Source organism: Periplaneta americana, chromosome 5 (genome assembly GCF_040183065.1).
Source record: "Periplaneta americana isolate PAMFEO1 chromosome 5, P.americana_PAMFEO1_priV1, whole genome shotgun sequence".
Lineage (NCBI taxonomy): Eukaryota > Metazoa > Arthropoda > Insecta > Blattodea > Blattidae > Periplaneta > Periplaneta americana.
Window position 1 is genome coordinate 47985271 of NC_091121.1, and position 23591 is coordinate 48008861.

Sequence of the window (23591 nt, forward strand, 5' to 3'; positions counted from 1 at the left end):
ACTTCTGGACAAATTATTTGATATAGGAGTCAGAGGTATTGCGCATAAATTATTTCAATCATACTTAAACAAAAGAACTCAGGTAACCAGAATTGATGATAATATCAGTGAACATGTAAATATTGATATAGGTGTCCCTCAGGGAACAATTTTAGGTCCTATTCTATTTTAATATATATTAATGATTTATTAAACATTGATTTGAAAGTAAAGAATGGCTCCTGTTATTCTTACGCTGATGATACGGTGGTGATTTTCAGTGGTTTAACTTGGGAGGACACTTATAAACATGCCAATGTAGGTATAAATTTGATCAAAAACTGGCTTGATGCAAATTTGCTATCTCTAAATAATATAACTAAAACTACTTTGGTGCCATTTTCTTTAACAGTCTCTGGATTGAACAAATTGAAATCACTTTCTCATTTAAAATTAATAATCCACAACTCATTTTGTAAATTCTCTACAACCTGTAAATGCCCTTGCCTGAAAGAATCTGTAGATGTGAAATACCTGGGCATTATTGTTGATCAGCACTTGAAATGGGATAGACAAATCACCTTTTTATGTAACAGGATCCGTAAAACAATTTACAAATTTGTAAAACTTTGCCATTACTTACCTACTCATGTATTACGTTTGGTTTATTTGGCTATAGTTGAATCTGATATCCAATATGGTATAACTGGATGGGGAGGCATTACACAAACTGCTCTTCTTCCTCTAATTATGTTGCAAAAACGTATAATCAAAATTTGTTTGAAAAGGCGACTGGATTATCCAACAAATTTGATCCATTCCGAATTGAATGTTTTTAGAATCGACCAAATTTATAAATACTCTTTAATGAAATTCTTTCATAAAAATAGAATGAAATTTGTAGCTCAGCCACATGATCATAATACAAGACGAAATGAAATTCTTAAATTAGTGAAACCTAATGTTTCACATCTGCTGCTTTACTACACAGTACAAATTATGGTCCATGTCTATATAATTCGATAATAAAATTTCATCCAGAATTGACTACTTTAAGCAATGAAATTTTCAGATCCAGAATTAAAAAATTTATATTACAGACTTCCCTGTATTTATATTATGTACCATGTATTGTAAAACAAGTTTATTTCTATCCTAAGTATATTTTTTCTATCTTATCTTGATTACTATATCAACATGACCTGTACTAATTATACTGCTAATAATAATTTTATATTAATTCACCTATCTCAACATCGTCTCTTTTTCACTCAGTTATTACTATTATTATTACTTACTAAATTTATTATCATCTTTATGTGACCTTTTTCTGAAATATTTTGTCTACGAAGTATGTATATCTATGTAACGAAACTGTCCCCTAACACGAGCTTTGCTCTTTCGGGGTATTTTAATGTAACGTTTTTATGTATATGTTATTGTTTATTAAATAAATAAATAAAAATAAAAAAATAAAAATAAATTTTATAATCAATTTCGAACCATGTAGATCTTAATAAAGCCGTCACAGCTTGTTTGTGAATATAGCGATTTCACAGAGAAATAAGCACAGGTTATGTGTACTCTAGCTGTGCCACAGTTAAGGCAATTATAACGCTACCGTATCCTGACATTACGGAAATAGCAATTTTTTTGACAGGACTTAAGAGAACCGGTTCTAATTGTGAATTTCCTAGCTTCGCTGTGGGGTGTCGCTATAATTTATGACACAAAATAAAACAAGATCTTGAAACGTGTGCTCAGACTACTTTTTTCCCTCCCCCCTGCATAAAGATTAGGGGGGAGAGTAATATTATGTCGCTCTGATCTCATTAAAACTGCTTCGCGCTGGCGGACGTCATAAATCCACTGGACTCTGCGGTTCCGTGTTCGAGACTTGACTGCGACTTGTTTTAGTTTCTGTGAATATATCTCTATGTAAATCATTTTGTTGCTGTTCTTACCTAGTCGTAGCTCAGACATATTGAGAGTTATAAAGACGAGGAGGACCGTGGTTCGATTCTCTATAGATTATGTGAGATTTATAACAGGTAGCGTGTTAGTAATACATGTTTGAATTGAAAGTTAACTCCGGAAGGTGTCTAATCATCTGAAAGCTGAAACAAAATGAGAAATAAAACGAAAAAATATCCTTTAGAGGAAAATGTGATACAAAATTATTTGGAATACTGTAAGTATACAGTCTACAGCTGTGGAGTAACGGTTAGCATACCTGACTGTCAAACGAGCGGGCCCGGGTTCAAATCCTATTTGGGACACATTACCTGGTTGAAGTTTTTTCCAGGATTTTCCCTCAACTAATTAAGGGCAAACGCTGGGTAACTTCGGTGCTTGACCCTGGACTCATTTCGCTCGCATTATCACCTTATATCATTCAGATGCTAGATAACCATAGAAGTTGATAAAGCGTCATAAAATAACCCCCACTATAAGCATATACAGGATGATTAAGGAGGAATAATACATATTTTAGGGGGTAAAAACATGGTCTATTCTGAATAAAAAAAATCATATAACATTAGTTCAATTTTCATTGAGTACAGAGATACAGATGTTTGAATGTTACGCATAACAATCGTTATAACTGGCAAAAACGAAAGACAAATAACTTAATGATTACATTTGTTTCTTATTTACATAGTATCAATACATTTAAACAGTTCAATGCACTTTTTCGCTCTGTTAACAACATTTAGTGTTGCTCTTCTGATACAGTCTTCTTGTTCTTTTATGAGAGCAGCACTACTCATAATGCTAGCGACAAATTCATCCCTTGTATATATTTTGATTTTGTACACTTCGCCTTTCATCCACCATCCCAGACAAATCGACAGCAGTAAAGTCTGGCGACCTTGATGGCCAGTGCATATTCATTATTCAAGGAATGAGAAATTTAGGTGATGTTTCACCTGACGAATGAAATGTACAGGGACTCCATACTACACTATGTTCCAAAAGTCATGATGGGGTTTCAGAGGATTATATTTTTTTAATAAATAGAGGTAGAAATGAAGAGATCAGTGTAAAAAGGTACATCTTCTTGTTTTTACATACGAACATGCTCCTTTTCTGCATTAATATTATTGCATTTGCTCGAGTGTTACCATCTTTTGTTTCCTTCAGTGCCTAAAACTTATAAACGAAAAACTTGAAAGTTTTGTTTTAATCTTAGATTTAGGTTTAGATTTAGATTTATTTAATAATAACATATACGTAAAAACGTTACATTAAAATACCCCGGAAGAGCAAAGCTCGTATTACTTAGTTCCGTTACATAGATATACATACTTTGTAGACAAAATACTTAAGAAAAAAGGTCACATAAAGATGATAATAAAATTAGTAAATAATAATACTAGTAATAACTGAGTGAGAAAAGAGACGATGTTGAGATTGGTGGATTAATATTAAATTATTATTAGTAGTGTAATTAGTACAGGTCATGTTGATATAGTAACCAAGATGAGATAGTAAAAATATACTTAGGATAGAAATAAACTTGTTTTACAATACATTGTACTTAATATAAATACAGGGAAGTCTGTCATATAAATTTTTTAATTCTGGATCTGAAAATTTCATTGCTTAAAGTAGTCAATTCTGGATGAAATTTTATCTGATATCAATATTACATTTCGACCTCTATTCATTAAAAAAAAATGCAATCGTCTGAAACCTCACCATGACTTTTGGAGGACAGTGTATTTAATGAATGCAGAAACCGAAAGATGACGAATTGAGATGTCATCAGCTCATTCAAAAACCTTTAATTAACCCGATGAAAGAGTAATGTACTTCGGTACATTAAAACAATATATATAAAATTATATATATATATATATATATATATATATATATATATATATATATATATTTAATTAACCCATTTTCTAAGAACGCCGTCACAAGCAATTGAAGTGAAGTCACTAAAATATACTAGGTTATGTGTTGAATGGCCGTACATGCTCGTGCGAAGGATCCTGTGTACATGAGTTTGTATAATAGTGTATCAATAAATTCACTTCATTCATTCAAGTTACTAGTACAACCACTACTACCACCACTACCATCATTAATTTTTATCTTCAAACCGTCTATTAGGGGCAGGTTTGTTGTGACATTGCAGCAACAGCTTTACTTGCTTTCCGGACGAATTCTTGATTATGGACTTATCTCTCTATTTCAGCGACTTTGATATCCATAACTTCGGGTCTAACGGTGTTACACTTAACTTTAACAATTAATGTGACTGGTAGTCGATAAAAAACTTAATTTTTTTAAACCTAAAAAAATTCAGTGATAAAGTATTGTATACGTATTATAGCTGTTTATAATAGTCAGTACTTGAGTTCTTTTTCCTCTTCTGTAAATCGCCTACATCCTGATTTTAAAGAATAATTTATTACTAACTTTTGTATTGATCTGGACATGAACTCGGACCTGGGTTCCATTCCCGCTTGGGCTGATTTTGTGGTTGGGTTTTTTTTCGAGGATTTTCCAAACCGTACTGCAAATTACGCGTAATCCTTAGCTTCATCCTACAAAATATCACCATCACCAAATCCATTGACACTAAATAACCTAGTAGTTGATACACCGTCGTTAAATTGTTAACTAAAAATGACTTTACTACATAAAACTATTAACAAAGCACTTTTCAGAACGAAACCTCTGATTAAAAACGTAATGAAGTATAAGTTTCATTAAAATACCATCGTAATATAAAACTTAATTTTAGGTGTATACTGTAGCGAGACCACCCCCAGACCTGAGGTCGCCGGTGTGTGAAGACAGGCTGAAAATGTGCATCATTGTGCTCCTCGCCTGTCTTTATAATGAGCGCGCAAGAGGTCCACGCCCCTTATGGGGAAGCGATCCGCGGCCAATTTCTAAGCGACAACTCCCGATGTCTGAAAATCTCTTCCGAGAGAACTTCATCCACCATGTGAGAGTAAAATGGAATCAAGTCTATTTTCGTGGAGTTAAGTCGTCTTTATTATTTAAAAGTATCAGATATCAGCTGCTGTATCATCCCTCAGATATTGTACAGAATGTTCATTCAAATTATTCTATGACTTGCAATTGAATGTGCATATACTATAATCGAACAAGTGCTAGCATTAATATCGTTGATCCCATAGAATTTATAGCTAGTGGACAAACTAATGCAACGGTATCCATTGCCACATGAGAATTGTGTTGAAATAACACGACGCATTTTCTTACTGGGAAATCGTAGCTAATTTTTATTTGCACAAGATTGTACACGGTGAATATTGAGTCTGTCTCAGATATAGGGTAAAGGGTTTGTAACTTCCACAAGAATGTATTCATCGAATATTGAATCTATCGCATATCAAGGGTAAAGTGTCGTCACTTCTACAAGATTGTATCTGGCGAGAATTGAACTGTCGCATATCAACGACAATTTGGTTGTCAGTGCCACAAGATTGTATCCATTGAATATTGATTCTATCGCATATCGAGATTAAAGTGGTTGTCAATGTTACAAGATTGTATCCATTGAATATTGAATCTATCGCATAGTGAGATTAAAGTGGTTGTCAATGCTACAAGATTGTATCCATCGAATATTGAATCTATCGCATATCGAGATTAAAGTGGTTGTCAATGCTACAAGATTGTATCCATCGAATATTGAATCTATCGTATATCGAGATTAAAGTGGTTGTCAATGCTACAAAATTGTTTCCATCGAATATTGAATCTATCGAATATTGAGATTAATGTGGTTGTCAATGTTACAAGATTCTATCCATCGAATATTGAATCTATCGCATATCGAGGTTAAAGTGGTTGTCAATACTACAAGATTGTATCCATCGAATATTGAATCTATCTCATATCGAGGTTAAAGTGATTGTCAGTCAATAAGTAATACTTTTTCACATCAAGGATAATTCGATGGTGTTTGGATAAAGGGACATGTCATAAAAATGATTTTTGAGATAAATAAAAATCAAACTCGGATTCTTACTGTAAATAATTTTCTGCACACACATAAAACAGATGAAATGCTAGCATTATTTTGTGTTTTGCACACCCACTTGTAGAATTTGACTTGTGTATTCACCTGGGAAACAAAACTCCAGTTGCACAAGAAATGAATGAGTGAATGAATTAATGAATGAAGTGCATTTATTGATACATACAAACTCATGTACACAAGATCCTTCGCACGAGCCTGTTCGACCATTCGTGCTATAACTATGCATTGCACAAAAAATGACTTAATCCTCTTTACCCGAACATCATTGAATTGTCATTATCACAAAATTGTAGGCCTGTTTGGAAATGATTCCTCTCTCATACCACAAATAAAATGCTTGTCACTACCAGAACAATATATCCTACGACGATTAAACGCAATTAAGTATATGTCCTAAATTCAATGAATCGTGTAAAATATGGGCTCTAGATCCCAATATATCCCACATTAAATATAAACTATTTCTTATAAAATATAATGAAGATAGTCGTAAATATATGTAAGTAACTATAATTTTGTAGTGTCTATTGTAATTGGGGCTTTGTTCTGTTATATACAACTAAATAAGTAAATAAATATTAAGTGCGTAAGAGCTATTCCATCTCAAATCGACCAAAATATAGAGAAAATTGACCTTGCAATTTTTAAATACAATGAAACTTTTTCTGTCCGTTGACAACTGTGATACAATGCTTTGTGGAAAGTTTGAGGCATCAGAACTTCATAGTGTTTAAATTAAAAATATTTAAATGTATCGTATTTTCATAAAAATTAGCAACTTTAAACTGTTATGGCTCCGAAACCCTTTCACCCAGTGATCAAAATCATGGTTTATTTTGATGCTAAGAAGTTAAAGTTTATATTGACATGTAAACAGTTTTTCTTACTTTTTATGGAAATGGAGAAATTTAGATTTTTCTTCATTAAGACGCCTTTGCCCACGAAAAAATATTTTTAAAATATATGGTTAGATTCCGCATTGAAAGTACAAATAAACACATATTTTTTACTGGTGCACCGTTGTTAAGAAAGTATTGAACATATCAAATAAAGAAAATAAATAGTACGCGCGTGAACTAACCAGCTGACAGTGAGACGGGAGCCAGCCTATTCAAGCAAGGCCAGATGACATAAGCACGTGATGTTTCGTCTAGTAGCGCATAGCTGGACTAGCTTCCGTAAACATAGTAGTAAAATGACGCCCAATGCACGCTTATCTTCATCTCTCGGCCAGTTCGTGCGGTACTGCGCCGTTCAAGTCTAGGCGTGTGAATATAATTTATTTAATACCCTTGAAACTTATTGCCGAGCCACTAAGCAAACAATGCCGAATCCCTCTTAATAATGCAAGGGTTTTTTCTCAATGTTTTTTACATTTTTACAAATGGGCAAAAAGCCTAAAAGTAAGTAAAATCAGATTATCTGTCTCTCTGTATACAATAAAAATAATGATTACTTCTTAACATAATCTACCAAATGTCAGCTTCAAAATGAGCTCCCGTTCAATGTTCTGTAGTAACCGGTTCCAGAGTTCTGAGCGCTGAAAGAGGCTTGTTTTTTATAAAATACGCTAAATTTGTCGGTGAATAGTACGAAAACCGTTTGACTTTCGATAGTATATTTTTGAAAATGCACTCTCCTCAGCACTTTGTATAAATAGGAAAAAAAATAGAGTATTAAAAAATGCGAGGTTTTTTACTGATCGATTTCATATGGAATAGCCCGTAAGAGGTCCAGTTAGCAATAACCATCGATGACATTTTAGAATGTTGTAATATATACGTTTATGGAAACTGGGAGAAAATGAATGTGAGTGATTAGTTCTCAATTCTAAAGCAAGAGAAAAATATGTTTGATGGACCAATTAATAACATTGCAGTAGATATAAAGGACAAGTGCTCCTGCGGATTCTCAGATCAAAGTTCCAAATAAGTTTCAATGACGTGTATTCCAGCAGGGCTCGGCCAACGTAAGGCAGAATAGAAGACAATGTAAGGAATAAATTAATGTTCCCTAGAAATGTAGGTATAGAACAGGGCTAGGCACCGGGAGCAAATCCAAACACTAAATGGGGACGCTTAATATTCATCCGTCACAGCATCAACGCTGTGCGGTGTTCGTCGGGGAAGAAAAGGGTTGAAGAGAAGTCATATGGCTCCCCGTGAGAGAGTAGAATTCGCTCTTGGTGCCCAGCCCTGGTATAGAAACTGGATAGTTAATGACTTCTAACTGGAAGAGGTGTAACAATACACAAAAGTGGGCTGAAAATTCTTTAATTAACTCTGTTACTGTTTAATCTCCTTAAAATACATGCGTTTGCCTGTAACGAATTATCAAATCCACCTCTGTGGCTGTGATCCAATTTTATATAATCGACAATAATTTTCTTAAACACGTTGTAGTTAAACCGTGGCTGGAAATCCACGTAGGTGGGAGCAGTACTTGGTCCGCTTTTCCTCTATGACAGATGTATGTAAGATAATATTGTCTACTCGTGCATGTGTTTCGGCGTGGGTTCGAACCGGGTCAAAGGTTGTGACGTCGACAAGGTAACAGCGGTTTGCCTTATTCCGTCAGTGTCAGGCCTTGTCACGTGTTGCAGACAATTTACTGTTTCATGCGAACCCGGCACTTTGCTTGAAAATTCAAAAGACGCCTGGATTATGGAGACAAGATTTATGTGCTTGTGGATCTGTGGGTGAGACAATTATAGTACAGTACAGGTCTTGGCTGCATTGCTCCTTTATTTATGCGTTTGTATGAATACAACAGCACAATAAACTTATAATCACTTTTGCTACTTTGCAAAACTCGCATTTCCTTGTCTCTTCTCAGGATATTTTGAGAATAAAATGATCTGAAAAATGTTAGATTTTTAAAAATAAAGAGCCTCTTTTATTTTGGTTATTCGCAAACATATCCTGTCTTAAGGCCCATTCACAATGAAAATTAAACATAACCGTAACATAAACACAGAAGTTTGCGCCCAGGTTATCAAATGGGATCATTCACAATGATAAACATAAACATTGACATAAACATTACCGTAAGACGTTAACATGAAAGTTTGCAAACTCCAAACTTTCATGCTTATGCTTACGTGATTTGCAAACAGAACACAATCGTGGAGCGCTGAAGTATACGACAGAATATGAGGAAATGGCGTCGTTGTTATGTTTCCATGGTTACCAAGTATCTTAGCGGTTATGTTTATGTTCCCATCGTGAATGGTCTTGATTTTACCGTAACGTTTACATTTTTAAGTTAACGCTTACGTTATGTTTAATTTTCATTGTGAATGGGCCTTTACAATTGTGACACTACCGGTAGCAGACACAGTTATCAGCAAAAATTGCGACTTACATCCATTTTCTCGTAAACTTTTCCATGAATGAACTTTAATTTGCGTTTTCCTATTTCGTACATGAATTTTTGTTAGATAGCATTAAAAAGTTACAGAACGAGGAAGGTGAACGCCCACGAAACGTATAATTCTGACAAGAAATAATTATTTTATTAGAAGTGAACCGTTACTTTAACTAAGAAGGGAATAGCCTAAGTGTTTACAAGATGGCATGTAGATTAATAAATGCCTCGCGGCAATTGGCCGAGTCCTCGAGGTAGAAGAAATTTTCTAATGAAGTTTCGTCCACCGTATGGGACCGGTGCCCATCCACCATCGTGAGGAATTTTGGGAGTTAAGTTGAATGGTTTACTGCGGTTTCTTACACCACCTCTATCGGATAGACGTATAATCGTTCTGACCACATGTTAATGTTGTACTGGTTGGATGATATTGACTATAGCGGAAGCATGTTAGCGTGAGACCAACATTCCATTAATTGGTCTTGGCCCTTTCTGGGTTTTCTTGCTATGGATTATTATTATAGTTGTTATTGCAGTACAAAAAAGAGACCGGCGTGGCTCAGTCGGTTAAGGCGCTTGCCTGCCGGTCTGAAGTTGCGTTCGGGCGCGGGTTCGATCCCCGCTTGGGCTGATTACCTGGTTGAGTTTTTCCGAGGTTTTCCCCAACCGTAATGTGAAATACAAGGTAATCTATGGCGAATCCTCGGCCTCATCTCGCCAAATATCATCTCGTTATCACCAATCTCATCGACGCTAAATAACCTAGTAGTTGATACAGCGTCGTTAAATAATCAACTAAAATAAAAAAAAACGAAAAGGAGAGGCCACATAAATTACTGAAGTACGTTGAACATCCATTTTATCCTGAACTTGTAGTTTAATATTCTTAGTATGGCTTGTTCGGATTAATTTGCACGTTACTCTATTATTATTATTATTATTATTATTATTATTATTATTATTAATCGTAATAAACAGTTAATAGATTGTTTGTAGGGAATTTAAATAACTTACTCATAATAATTCTTTTTCTGAGGTTACCAACCAGAACAGAGCATTTCATCGGACTAAACTCTAAATGGGTTGTGTAATTTCACATGAACAATTAATTTACAAATTTACTTTTCTTAGGCCAATGAAATAAGCCTAAACATTTTTCTTTTAACAGAACTCCAGATAAATAAAATTAATAATTGTAGAACATTAAAGCAATAAATCGACAAGTAATTTTTTGAAAACTGTTAACTAGAAGAAGTGAATATTTCTTTCTGTTAAGCTCTATATGAGAGACCTTAGCGTGGAGAGTGAGAGGGAGGATTTGGAGACTGAGAGGCGGAGATTTGGAGAGTGAGAGAATAAGATTTGGAGAGTGAGAGACGGGAATTTGGGAAATGAGAAGCTTGGTTTTAGAGAGTCAGAGACGGGAATTTGGAGGGCGAGAAACGGAAATTTGGAGAGTGAAATTTGAAGGGCGAGAGACGTGGGTTTAGTCGGCGAGAGACGGAAATTTGTAGAGCGAGAGACAGGGATTTGAAGAGTGAGAGACGGAAATTTTGATAGTGAGGGATGACGATTTAGAGACTGAGAGACGGGGATTTAGAGAGTGAGAAGGGAATTTTTAAATAAGGTAGACGGGGATTTAGAGAGAGACTGGAGATTTGGAAGGTGGAAGACTGAAGATTTGGGAAGCGAGAAGCATATAGAATGGGAGAAATGGCTAAATATAAATACACATTATAAAGAGAAAGAGACATGTAGGGAGAATGAAGAGACAAATATTGGGAGGAAGAGAAATGTGTGTGCGCATCAGTGGGAGAGTCCAGAGATATAAAAATAAATATTTAAAATGAAATATGTAATGAGACAGATGGATGTATTGAGAGATATGGAACTTTTCACTGGATTAAAAATTTCATTTTCCTTATTTTGGTGTTGTAAGATAATCTGTTGATACGCTAAAGCCTTCAATGTCTTGTCAGATTCATCTTCTTCCCACGACTCAAACATCTGTTATATCAGCCTTAAAACTTCCAATAGTTGTTTTCCATACGCTCTGTATCCCTGTTTTCTTAATTACCTAGCGATCTTGTTTCCAGTGTAAATATTTACTTCCCATCCTGTACACACATTTCTACATCTTTCTGGAACTTGATTTCTGCGTGTGGAGGCGAAGCGATGAAGGGTTAGATAGAAAATCCTTGGAATAGCTGTGTAGTACATTATTCTAAACAAAATACTCAAGACATTACAGTTTCAAATAAAAATTATAAACTCGTGCTTCGTTTTAAACATAACAACGCATATCTTTATACGTGTGGCTGAACTGCTGCACGGGATACGTAGATATCTAGATTGTGTTCAGACTTGGAATACTGTAAGATCGGAGCTCGAATCTTGTAGGACATTATCTTATTCAAGTCTCAGAAACGTTGCTGTGTAATGTATTCAGACGGTTCTTAGATAGTTAAAATAATATACGTATATTCAAGTTATTTATTAAATAAACATCAGTTATAAATTATTAATAAGTTCATACCAAAGAAAATACAAATAGATGCAATATTAAAAGTATACAACATTGTGAAAGTGAGGCGTGGACCATTACAAAATAAAGTGAACATGAAATCACTACAGCTGAAATTAAATTCTTGAGGACAGTAGACTATACCTTATTGGACTACAAGGAAAATCCAGATTACTTCAATAGGAGACTACTAAAATAAATATATGGACATTACAGTAAGCACTGGCTTTGCTATCAGTTTCTCTTATCTCTATTGGGATTCAAAGCCGGCTCTCTTGGGTGGAAAGTCACTTGTCCACCTGTTCGGCCAAGACTTCGTTGCGTTACCATTCAGACTTCAAACCTCTCAGTGTTACGACACGAGAAGTAAATCCATTTCCGACAACTTCCACGGAAACAGCTATTAGTTTGTTTCTAAACGCTATTGCTGAGCAGCGTATCGTATAGTAAGTTGAGTTTTCAGTTTTTATGGCATTGCATTGCTGAATTAATGTAGCAGTTTTAAACGAGTTTGAAATGTGAGGAATTCCAGGCAGGTTGCAAGAAATCTCCATTATCTTATAGAGATCGATAAAATGTTCTACTTGGAGAAAGTATCGCTCATTGAATATGAACCACTCTGCAGCAGACAAGCTAGCATGGCAGGAGCAAGGCAGAAGGAGTGACGGACAACTGAATATTCATCCCAACAGTGCTCTCTACTTTCACTTTTGATTTAAAAAGTGTTTTACACTGAGGTCCAGAAATTTCTTCCAGACTGACATCCGTCAGTACCAAGTTTGAAACACGAAACTTGACTTCAGAATTTAATTTCAACGACTACCCTAACCTCTATAGTAGAAAGTGTCGTTAAACTACTACTACTACTACTACTACTACTACTACTACTACTACTACTACTACTACTACACGGTAGAATTTGAACCGAAAAAATTGTACCATTATACGTCGACTGACTATTGGTTGGCTCGCGACTGATTGACTAACTGGTAACTTGTTAGTTGGCTCTCTGACTGGTTAGTTAACTGATTGGCTGGCTGACTCGCTGAGTGACTAACTGGTTGGTTCGCTCGCTGACTGATTGACTAACTAACTGGTAACTTGTTAGTTGGCTCTCTGACTGGTTAGTTAACTGATTGGCTAGCTGACTCGCTGAGTGACTAACTGGTTGGTTCGCTCGCTGACTGATTGACTAACTAACTGGTAACTTGTTAGTTGGCTCTCTGACTGGTTAGTTAACTGATTGGCTAGTGACTCGCCGAGTGACTAACTGGTTGGTTCGCTCGCTGACTGATTGACTAACTGGTAACTTGTTAGTTGTCTCTCTGACTGGTTAGTTCACTGATTGGCAGGCTGACTCGCTGAGTGACTAACTGGTTGGTTGGCTAGCTGACTGGTTAGTTGACTAGCTGACTGGCTGATTGGCTCGCGACTGACTGAATGACTGAGTAGTTGACTCGCTGACTGACTGATTGGTAAGCTGGTTCGCTGACTGACTGGTTAGTTGGCTAACTGATTGGCTGGCTGGCTCGCTGAGTGACTGACTAGTTGGTTGGCTCGCTGACCGACTGATTGGCTCTCTGACTGGCTGGTTGGCTTCCTGACTGGCTGACAAGCTAACTGACTGGTTGTTAGTTGACTGGCTGGCTGATTGGTCAAATAACATCATAGCTAATGGCTAGGGCTGGGTTTTTTATGACCTAACAATCTCCAAAATATGTAGTATAAAATATGCACTTATGACCTTAAAATTCCAGAAATATGCACTACAATATAAAAAGTATGACCTAACAATACTTTCATAACTAGGTAATAATTTCAGTTGTAAAATAAATTAGAACATAATTTTATGACAAAGAACTACTGTATTGAGAAGCAAGCTAAAGTATGGAATTTGATATTGTAGTGTGTTTTTTTTTATTTTATTAAAATTATCAGTACTTGCGCATGCTATGATTTTTTCATATGCTTCTTTTAGTTCAGTTTATGAGTCCTGAGTTGCAATATACAGAGAATACCTTATGCAAATTTTCATATAAAAAGATTTCCTATTGTCAATCAACAAAGCCTTGTACTTCGAAAAACTTCTTTCTACTTCAGCTGACACAACAGGAACATATTTAAAATGGGCAGTATCATTTAAGTTTAATTCTGAGTCATTAAGAGAAAAATTTTCACGGGACAAAATCATTGAAATGGAACGCAATGTGTAATACCCTTCGTTTTTTTCTAACATCTGTTCCATTTTCTTTGACACTTCTTGCCCCACTTTACCACAACCAATATCAAAGTTATTCACAGTTTTTTTTCACTAGTTCTATCTGCTTTAATAGTGGCACTTCTGATTGCTCCAAAGCAGATATAGCAGCAGGAAGAAACCCAAAATTCGATTCCATACATGAAAATTGGCCTGAAATGTCGGAATTAGATATTAATTCCTGGGCTGGTCTAATTGAAGCGGCTTCCCTGCTGTCAAACGAATCAGTGATGTTTTTCACAACCTTGAAATTCTGGCAGTAATAGTTGCAGGCATTAATCCAGGATCCCCATCTTGTCAAAATGCTAGAAGACTGCAAGGAAATGTCTGGAGCTACCAACTTAAATTATGCAACATGTGAAGGGGCTTTCAAGAAGACCTTTTTGACACACCCAAATAATTTATCAACTTCACTGAATTGCTTACGAATCTGTTCTGCAACTCTGTGTAAGGCGTGAGACAAACAAGTCGCATGCACCATTTTGCTATACAATGCTTTGAGTGAATCTGCAGCTTTCACCATGTAAGGCGCAGCATCCTTTACAGTGCATTGTCATGCTGAACACCTTCGGGCCATATGACACCCATAGACCTGTCGAATAGTTTACTAATGGTGGAAAAATGTATTTTTTTTTCTAAATGTTCACAGTTTATTAGAAAATTTTCACCTGCACCATCTCCTTCCAAAGTTCCCACATAATATTTGCAATGTATCTTCCCATAGAGTCTGAGGTTTCATCAATTGAAACCCATGTTTTTATTTGCAACCCGTTGTTATCTGTTGCATAGTTTTTCCGTAGCTTCGGCTGATGTAGTCCTTTCTTATCGTGGAAGAAACGGGAAGAGATTTTCCTATGTGTTTTTCTAAGAATTCACAAAGTTTTGGATGATTCAGTTTAGGCTACTTAGGGGAATGTCGGCAAAAAGGAGGGTTGTACAAAGTTCTTCACAGAATGTTAAATAAGATTGGCGGGACTCCCCTAGGAGTATTTTCTGTACTGTTTTTCCATTTTGAATTCGTTGTACACCACGTTTGTGTTTTTCTTTTCTCACATGCTGCTCAACGTTAAAGGTTTTCTCTGTGGTTTACAATACATTATATTCCTATCACTCGAAAACACTTTCTCACCATATCGAGATACTAACTGTTTTAATTTTACTTGAATATAGTACTTTGCTTCGCTTTTGGCATTTTTCCTGAACTACACACACTTCCGACTTCAACAAGATTCAATAACTCAATGAGACCCTTGTCTGCCAGATTATAAAGACAGGCTCCAGTAGCTATCTGCTTGTCGCGAAACAATAGGCCTACACAAATATTTTTTTCCTGGTACGTAAGGGTAAAGTCCATATTGTGAATTTAAACGTAATAGGGGAAGAAGGTACATTTTACTATTTTCCAGGAAACACAATGCGGTATTTAATTCTGAGAAATTTAACATCTCAAATGAACATGGAAGAAAGAAAGTGTATGAGAAAAGTCCTTTACTTCTTGAAAGAGTGAAAATATGCCAAATATGACCATAAAATTACTGAAATATGCTCTATCACATAGAAATGCTAAGGAGTAAGCTGCTCGTGGTAAAAAGCAGAGTAGAATTCAGAGAGAAATTATCCCCTCCCCGCAAGCTATTGGTCGCTTCGTTCAATACCTCCCACAGAGCGATCATTGGCCCCAGCCCTCCCACATACCATTTGCGCCGAGGTCTTGTTTCATCTTCCTACTCTACAGAGTCCCGGGACGGACCATAGTTAACCTACTCTTCTGTGTATTTGATATGATTTCATTGCATTTCTTGATTTATTATTTTGATATTTTAGACTTTACTTTTGCTCACTTACATTTGATTGCTTAAATTAAACAATTAATAATTATTTTAGTGCAGACTGAAACTTGTAATATTACTTTTTAATTATTCAATGTAATACTCCATTCCCGGCCACAAGCTTTTGCTTCATCGGGAGTGCCAACCAAATGTGTACTATTATTATCCTTCAAATAAAAATTATTATTATTATTATTATTATTATTATTATTATTATTATTATTATTATTATTTAAGGAAGATATCAGTCTACCAAAAAATATAAATGCTACATCATAAAATACTTAGCCCTACTAATGACTCATATAGGTACTTACTTCAAAAAGCTTCTGCTGTCACTTTGCAGTGAAGTCTTTTGTTTTAGAAATATATTGAATAAAATCCACTACAAATTTGACAATATGGCGTCATGGCTCTGTTCAAAGCGGATGTGCTACCCATCGAAGCGTTTCCTGGGTCGATTCTCGGCATGGGGAATGGAAGGGATTTATCTTCCTTATACGGGAGTGGGTGTTTATCCACTGTCTTGTAGTGTCCTGTGTTTTCTCAACGGTGGGCCTGTGCCGTGCTGACTACACGACGAGATATTTCGGCTATGTGCGCCTGTCTAGTACTGGTTTAGATAATATACTCTACACCGCATTGTTACTGTACCCTGGTACGAAAGGAGATATAAACATGACGAAGAAAGAAACGTCTGTGAAAACTGCAGTTCAAAAAGCTTGTTTTAACTATTTGGTGTCGCTAGGATTCTAATCGAAGCCTTCGCCTACAGAAAGCTAAAGCTGCAATCGGTTCGACAATTCTTACCTGCTTCATAAAATTCTTTAAGTTAGTTCCTAAACTGGTCTGACCATAAGAACAACCAGTACAGAAGCACAGGAAACGTCACGTGACGCAAACTGCCCATCTATCGCCGGTTGCTACGTGACGCGTTAAATCCAGTTCTTACAATTTGTCAAACCGATAATCGACGATTAAGGTAAATAACATGTACTTCTGAAAAGATTGAGTTTTCTAGGAAAGTGTTGTTTTAATGAAGAAAGCTGCATCATACTTCTGCCTTATACGTAGTTACACGTCTGTCATAGCTCGCGCGTGACGGACATGTCAACTCGGCTGAAGGGGTGTCCACAACGCCACACATTTCGCGACTAAATTCCAGAATTTCTAGATCGCACGTGGCAGATCTGGAAATTAGAGACGTCTAGACTTTAGAATACGATATTGCGCACGTGACAAAACTGAGACAGCGGCAGGGTTGTCCAAACAGACATTGCATGCACTGATATTTCAGAGTAAATGTGACATATTTTGAACAACTTTTATGACTGCTTGTATACGTAAATTTTTCTTCCAATTCAATACTTTACAAGAAAACTTGTGAAAAATATAAATAAGTCAAAGACTGTTTCATAATGCTAATGATTTGACAAGATTTTGAAATATGTGCTTCACGTTCATTGTAACTTAGATAGGTGTACATAACAAAATATTACAATATAGGGCTAAATATGTAAATCCTTTGAAGAATAATTATCAAGGTTATATAAAACAATATTTGTATTACTTAAATATAAGATACCCTGAAACGAATATTACGATTGAATATTGTTTTAAAACAAGATATTTGCAGTTAATTTTTTGCTTAGGATATAGATCAGAATATTCTTCATTCAAAAAATAGATGTATTGGTACATTCATTCATTCATTCATTTTATTACATAGATCTTACATGAGCAATGAAGCTTTAAGATGTGGAACAAGTGAAAATTTTACAATGTTACAATTACAATTTTTACAAATGTTTATAGTTTTACAATTTAGTAATTTTCTACAATTTTTACAATTTTGTGCAATTTTTTACAATATTTTGTCGAGATGTAGTGAGATGAGGTGAGGTCCGAGGATTCGCCAAAATATTACCCGGCATTTGCCTTTTGGTTGGGGAAAACCTCGAAAAAACCCAACCAGGTAATCAAATCAAAGAGGGGGTAATCAAATCAAAGGAGTTGATGCCAAGGACTCACCATAGACCATCCGGCTTCAGTCCCACGGTTGTGGAAAACCTCGGAAGAAACCAAAGACCAAAGGGGGATCCAACCCAATCCCGAACGCAGCTCCGGACCAGCAGCCCAGCGAGTCTGCCGACTGAGCTACATCGATGGCTCTACTAAAAATATACAATACATAGCCAATCAGATTATTAAATTTACAAACGCAAACGATCATTCATCAGTTGAGCTATATGTATAATACAAAACAAGTTAATTAAATTTAAGGCATAAACAATTGAACCAGTTAACTCGAGATATGTGTCTGTCTTACAATTTCCTCATAGGCATCGTTTTCCTTCATTTTATTGTGTTATTCCACAGAACCCACGGTGTGCAACCATGGGTTTAATTAATATAATTGAATTAACGCGCAAACATCACTTCTAGGTCAGGAAGTCATGTTCTTTGTGGTTGTTGGCGCCATAATACTTTCAAATCAAATTGGTCAATTCCCTCAAATAATTTTGAAGTCTTTGATCAAGTAGAACGTGTTCTTATTTACTTTCAAGAGAGTCCGAGACTTTTAAAGTATTGCAAGTGATTTAATAATAAAACTTTGCAAAGTATTGACAAATGTTGAAAAGTCTTGTGAAGCATTGAATTTTACGAATATTTTATGGTGTAAAACAGCATTAGTTAAGTCAGAGAAATGTTGTTTTGTTATATTTATAGTATATGGGTCTAATTTAAATTTAAAAAGTATATATTTTGATATATTTGATATATTTGGTTACAGCACTTCTTTACATGTAATGGTGTACCTCACATTTCTGTATCCGGTGCCACCATTAACACTTACATTAACACATATTTGCAGTACATGTCTACACAACTTCTACCAATTGAACTATGTACTTTTTTTTTATTATTACTTGTTCAATCTCCCTTTCAGTATTTCACCTACATTTCGTTTGCTATTCTCTATTTGATCATTAATCGTAATATATCTAAATTTATATATGCCTTTCAAACCCCCTTTTTCCTCTAACTACTATTCCCTAAGATTTCAATTTCACTTATTCTCTATAAATTATCATATTGAATTATTTGCCTTACTTGTTCTTTGACCTTTTCTCCTATCTGTCTCTTATATTCATTTACTGTTCCAACGTTCAAATGTCAGTACTAATTTTATGCTGTCACTTGTTCATTTCTTTTAACCCTTTTTCACTTTTCACTCATTCATATTTGCGCTCACTTTCAACTTTCTCTCTATTCCACTTACACCTGAACCTTTCACAATGCTCTCACTTCCTATAAATCTTATATTTCTTTCTACACATCAGCTTATACACTTTCTCGCTCCCCTATACTTTTCTATCATTTACAATTACAATTACCCTTTACTAGCAATTTTTGATCATATCCCCACATTTTTTAATCGTATCTAATAACATTGCTATATCCTCAGCTGTCGCAGGTTCTGACCTTTCTTTACTGCTTGTCTCTGCTTTATTTCTATCTCTGTCTTTCTTTCTATTTCCTTCTTCTTCTTCTTCTATTCCTCTTGTATTCCCCCCCACGCTTTCACTTCCACATCCTAGATTTCCACTCACACTCGCACCCTTAATCTTTTCACTACTTTCTTCCCTATCACTTCCTGACTCTTGGTTTCTCTTTTTATCCCCACTCGCCTTTTTTCTAACACCTGTGCTTCTTGTTCCTTTATTGTCAGCATTCCTTCTGGAGTGCGCTAACCTTACTGCCATCGTATGGAGACTAGGAATCTGCTTACGCTGCTTGATCACGTTACACTTATCTTCTCGATGTGTCATCACCTCTACACTTCCTCGTACGTCAGCATGTGGGTTTCTGAACTCACTACTATTCGCTCCTGTTACCATGTGATCTGCGACAATGACTTGTTCCGTCCTTGAAGTTGGGATGATTTTCTTCTGCTCCTTCCCTTCGCTCATGTAGCAAACGTCGACTTTGTCCTCTTTTGTTCTTCTCGTTAGTCCAAATTCTGGATGATCTTCATTCCTCAGGCAGAACTCCAGATCATACCATTTTCCGTTCACTTTCAATTTATCTTCGTACATTTTAGCAAAGTGACCCTTCGCCCTCGCTGCTTTCATATAAGGTAGTAGTCGTTTTCTTCTATTTCTTACTTCAAATGACATATCTGTTTCCACCCTCACTCCTGAACCCCGGAGCCGTCCTAGATTGTTCAGAATAACTTCCCTTACTTTTGTATTCTTGAGGCTCAAGAAGATAGGCCTTTTATTTCCTTTCCCTAATCTGTACGTATGGTCGACATGTTCTTCTCTCAACTCTATATTAAAGATCACTTCACATAAATCTCTCACTTTCTTAAAGGTATCCATCTCTTTTTCCCGGCCCCTTTCTTCAACCTCGAAAATTATTAAGTTATCTTTTCTCAATTTGAGGTCGTAGTCACTCATCTTCTTCTTTAATTTGTTATTCTCTTCTATCAACTCTTCTATCTTTTCACAGATGTTATCTACTTTTAGTCTTAAAGCCTGGTTCTTCATATCTACTTCTACTTGATTCAAGCCTGCATTATTATTCCGTTCCTCTCTACTTAATTCACTTACTTTATCATTTCCTGATGTCTCTTTCCGTAACCACTGTTCCATCTTCTCTTACTGTAATCTTGGTTTCTTCCTCAGGCCAATAGCCTTTATACTGTGTAAGCGATTTGTGCACACGCGACTGCTCTCTCCGGCTTTCTGCTGTAAACTCGTAAAAAGTATATAGGCAGAATAGGCTCCATGCATTTTAAGCTTATTATTGGTGGTCATCAGTACTCGCTGAAATGGGTAGAATGCATGGAAAGTAAGGAAATATGCTCCGCGTGCACAAGGGATAGAGAGACAGCAATATATATACATATATTCTGAAACTTGATCTTCGTCTCAACTAACTTATAAGGAGAAAAAAAAAGATTATTCATATGCGAATATGGCCGACATTTCGAGTTAATTTAATCAATTGAATATTATAGATATATTAATTTGTCCCACAGCATTTATCTGTAATATTGACACTTAATATTTTAGGAGAAAAATTCGCTCCGGCGCCGATGGCCGGGAATCCGCAGTTATTATGCACTGCTAGCTGAGGGAATATTATAGATATATTAATTTGTCCTACAGAATTTATCTGTAGGCTATACAAGTCAACATATATATGCCTAACTTGGAGTCAGGCCACAAAGGGGAACATCGAAGAAGGAAAGTTCGATCCGGTGCTGTAGATTGAATTCGGCGTAGATCAGTGGTCAGAGCGCTTGGTACATAGAACCAAGGACCCGGGTTCGATTCCCGGCGCCGGAGCGAATTTTTCTCCTAAAATATTAATCAATTGAATCCAACGCTAATGAATGGGAACAACTCTACATTTAATTAAATTCTGTATGTTATTTTCACTACCTGATCTCTAACCTTCTTTTTTACAGACCAACGCTGTTACTAGCTGTAATTTATTTATGATCACATTCACATACCACAGTACAAGTAATCTTAGGTGAAATGACCAAGTGTTTTATTCTCACATTTAGAATGCAGCAGAAAGGAGAAGGTGTATTCATTCCGTGACTTAAGGCATAAACATTTGATGGTAGAGACTAGAGAAAGAGGGTCGAACTGTATGGAAATAACAGATTGAAGGCTGATACAAGCAAACAAGATGCAAAGATATTTGAATCTGATACCGATAGAAGATAAGTTTAAGAATTCAGACTTGTATTGCTGTAACAACATGAGGCACCGAGACATTGTAGAAGCTTTACCTCTTGGCTTACAAAGGGAACTTTTCACTATATCATACTTACTTACCACTTACTGGCTTTTAAGAAACCCGGAGGTTCATTTCCGCCCTCACATAAGCCCGCCATTGGTCCCTATCCTGAGCAAGATTAATCCAGTCTCTATCATCATATCCCATCTCCCTCAAATCCTTTTTAATATTATCTTCCCATCTACGTCTCGGCCTCCCCACAGGTCTTTTTCCCTCCGGCCTCCCAACTAACACTCTATATGCATTTCTGGATTCGCCCATACGTGCTACATGCTCTGCCCATCTCAAACGTATGGATTTAATGTTCCTAATTATGTCAAGTGAAGAATATAATGCATGCAGTTCTGTATTGTGTAACTTTCTCCATTCTCCTGTAACTTCATCTCTCTTAGCCCCAAATATTTTCCTAAGCACCTTATTCTCAAACATCCTTAACCTCTGTTCCTCTCTCAAAGTAAGAGTCCAAGTTTCACAACCATAAAGAACAACCGGTAATATAACTGTTTTGTAAATTCCAACTTTACCGAAAAATTCTTTTAATATTTATATACAATTAAATGCCTTCTGTAAATGAAGTAATTAAATAGGCCTACGTATATATGTGTGTGTGTGTATATATACATATATATATATATATATATATATATATATATATATATATACAAAAGTTCATTGGTTAGATATCGTGGAGGACTAATCTTCGACGCTGCGCATGGGTTTGGATTCGCATTCCTGTTGGACTAATTACTTGAATATTTTTTCTGAAATTTTTCGCAATTTCTTGACGCTAATGTGATAGAGTAACCTATTCTCATCCTATCTATGTCTCATAATAAAACGAAACTAGTATGACGGTAGATTCTACTCATGGTAAACTATGGTATGATATTGTGTTGTAATTTATGAAGAATTTTGAGAATAGTGTTTGTATTAAGCAGACTCATTACATCACGGCGCACTACTTACTAGCCTGATGCAGCGTATGAGTGCCCTGTGCAAAGAAAATGTCAGGCATGTGAGAGTGAGTGAGCGGAGAGTGAGGAGGAGGTTTGCAGAAGCTAATCTTCTGTCCAGAAGACCTACATATGGGCCTCAGCTCGGGCCACGGCACTGGGAAGCGCGCCTTCATTTCGCGAGGAAGCACCATGGATGGCCATAGATCAGTGGGCCTCTGTCCTCTTCACTGATGAGAGCCGCTTTAACCTGAGGTCTACTGATGGACGAGAAAGGGTGTGGAGAAAGCGTGGAGAGAGGTAGCCTACACGCTCGTTGTTTTCTCCTCGAGGACTCCTTTTGGGGACTGCTCAGTAATGGTGTGGGCTGGCATCAACAGTGTGGCCCGCACTGAACTCGTGTTCGTCGATCGCGGGACCCTCAATACACAAAGGTACATTGAAGAGATCCTGAAGGACAATGTGATGCCCTTTGCACCTTTCATTGGCCACAACTTTATACGCATGCACGATAATGCCCGTCCGCATACCGCTTGTTGTGTTGTGCAGCACCTACAGAAAGTTGGGATACGAACCCTAGACTGGGCAGCTCGTAATCCCGACATAAATCGGATTGAGCATGTATGGGATATGCTCGGAAGGAACGTCCAATGGCGTGACATCAACACCTTGGCGCAGTTGAGGGCAACATTGCTGGAGGAGTGGGATCTCATCCTTCAAGAGGCCCTCCAACGGTTACAACGTATTCCGAATCTCATCGGACCGGTGGACAACAATGACGTCACGCTGCAGCGAATTAGGAACAAAATAGTGATGCGAGGTAATTTCAAAA

The 23591-nt window shown here is 36.4% G+C and overlaps 1 protein-coding gene across 5 annotated transcripts in view; it reads left to right on the forward strand.

Annotated features, from left to right (window-relative positions):
- Nox (NADPH oxidase) overlaps positions 1 to 23591 on the forward strand; it is an 804684-nt gene that overhangs the window by 167055 nt on the left and 614038 nt on the right. The gene's annotated exons all lie outside the window — the stretch shown is intronic.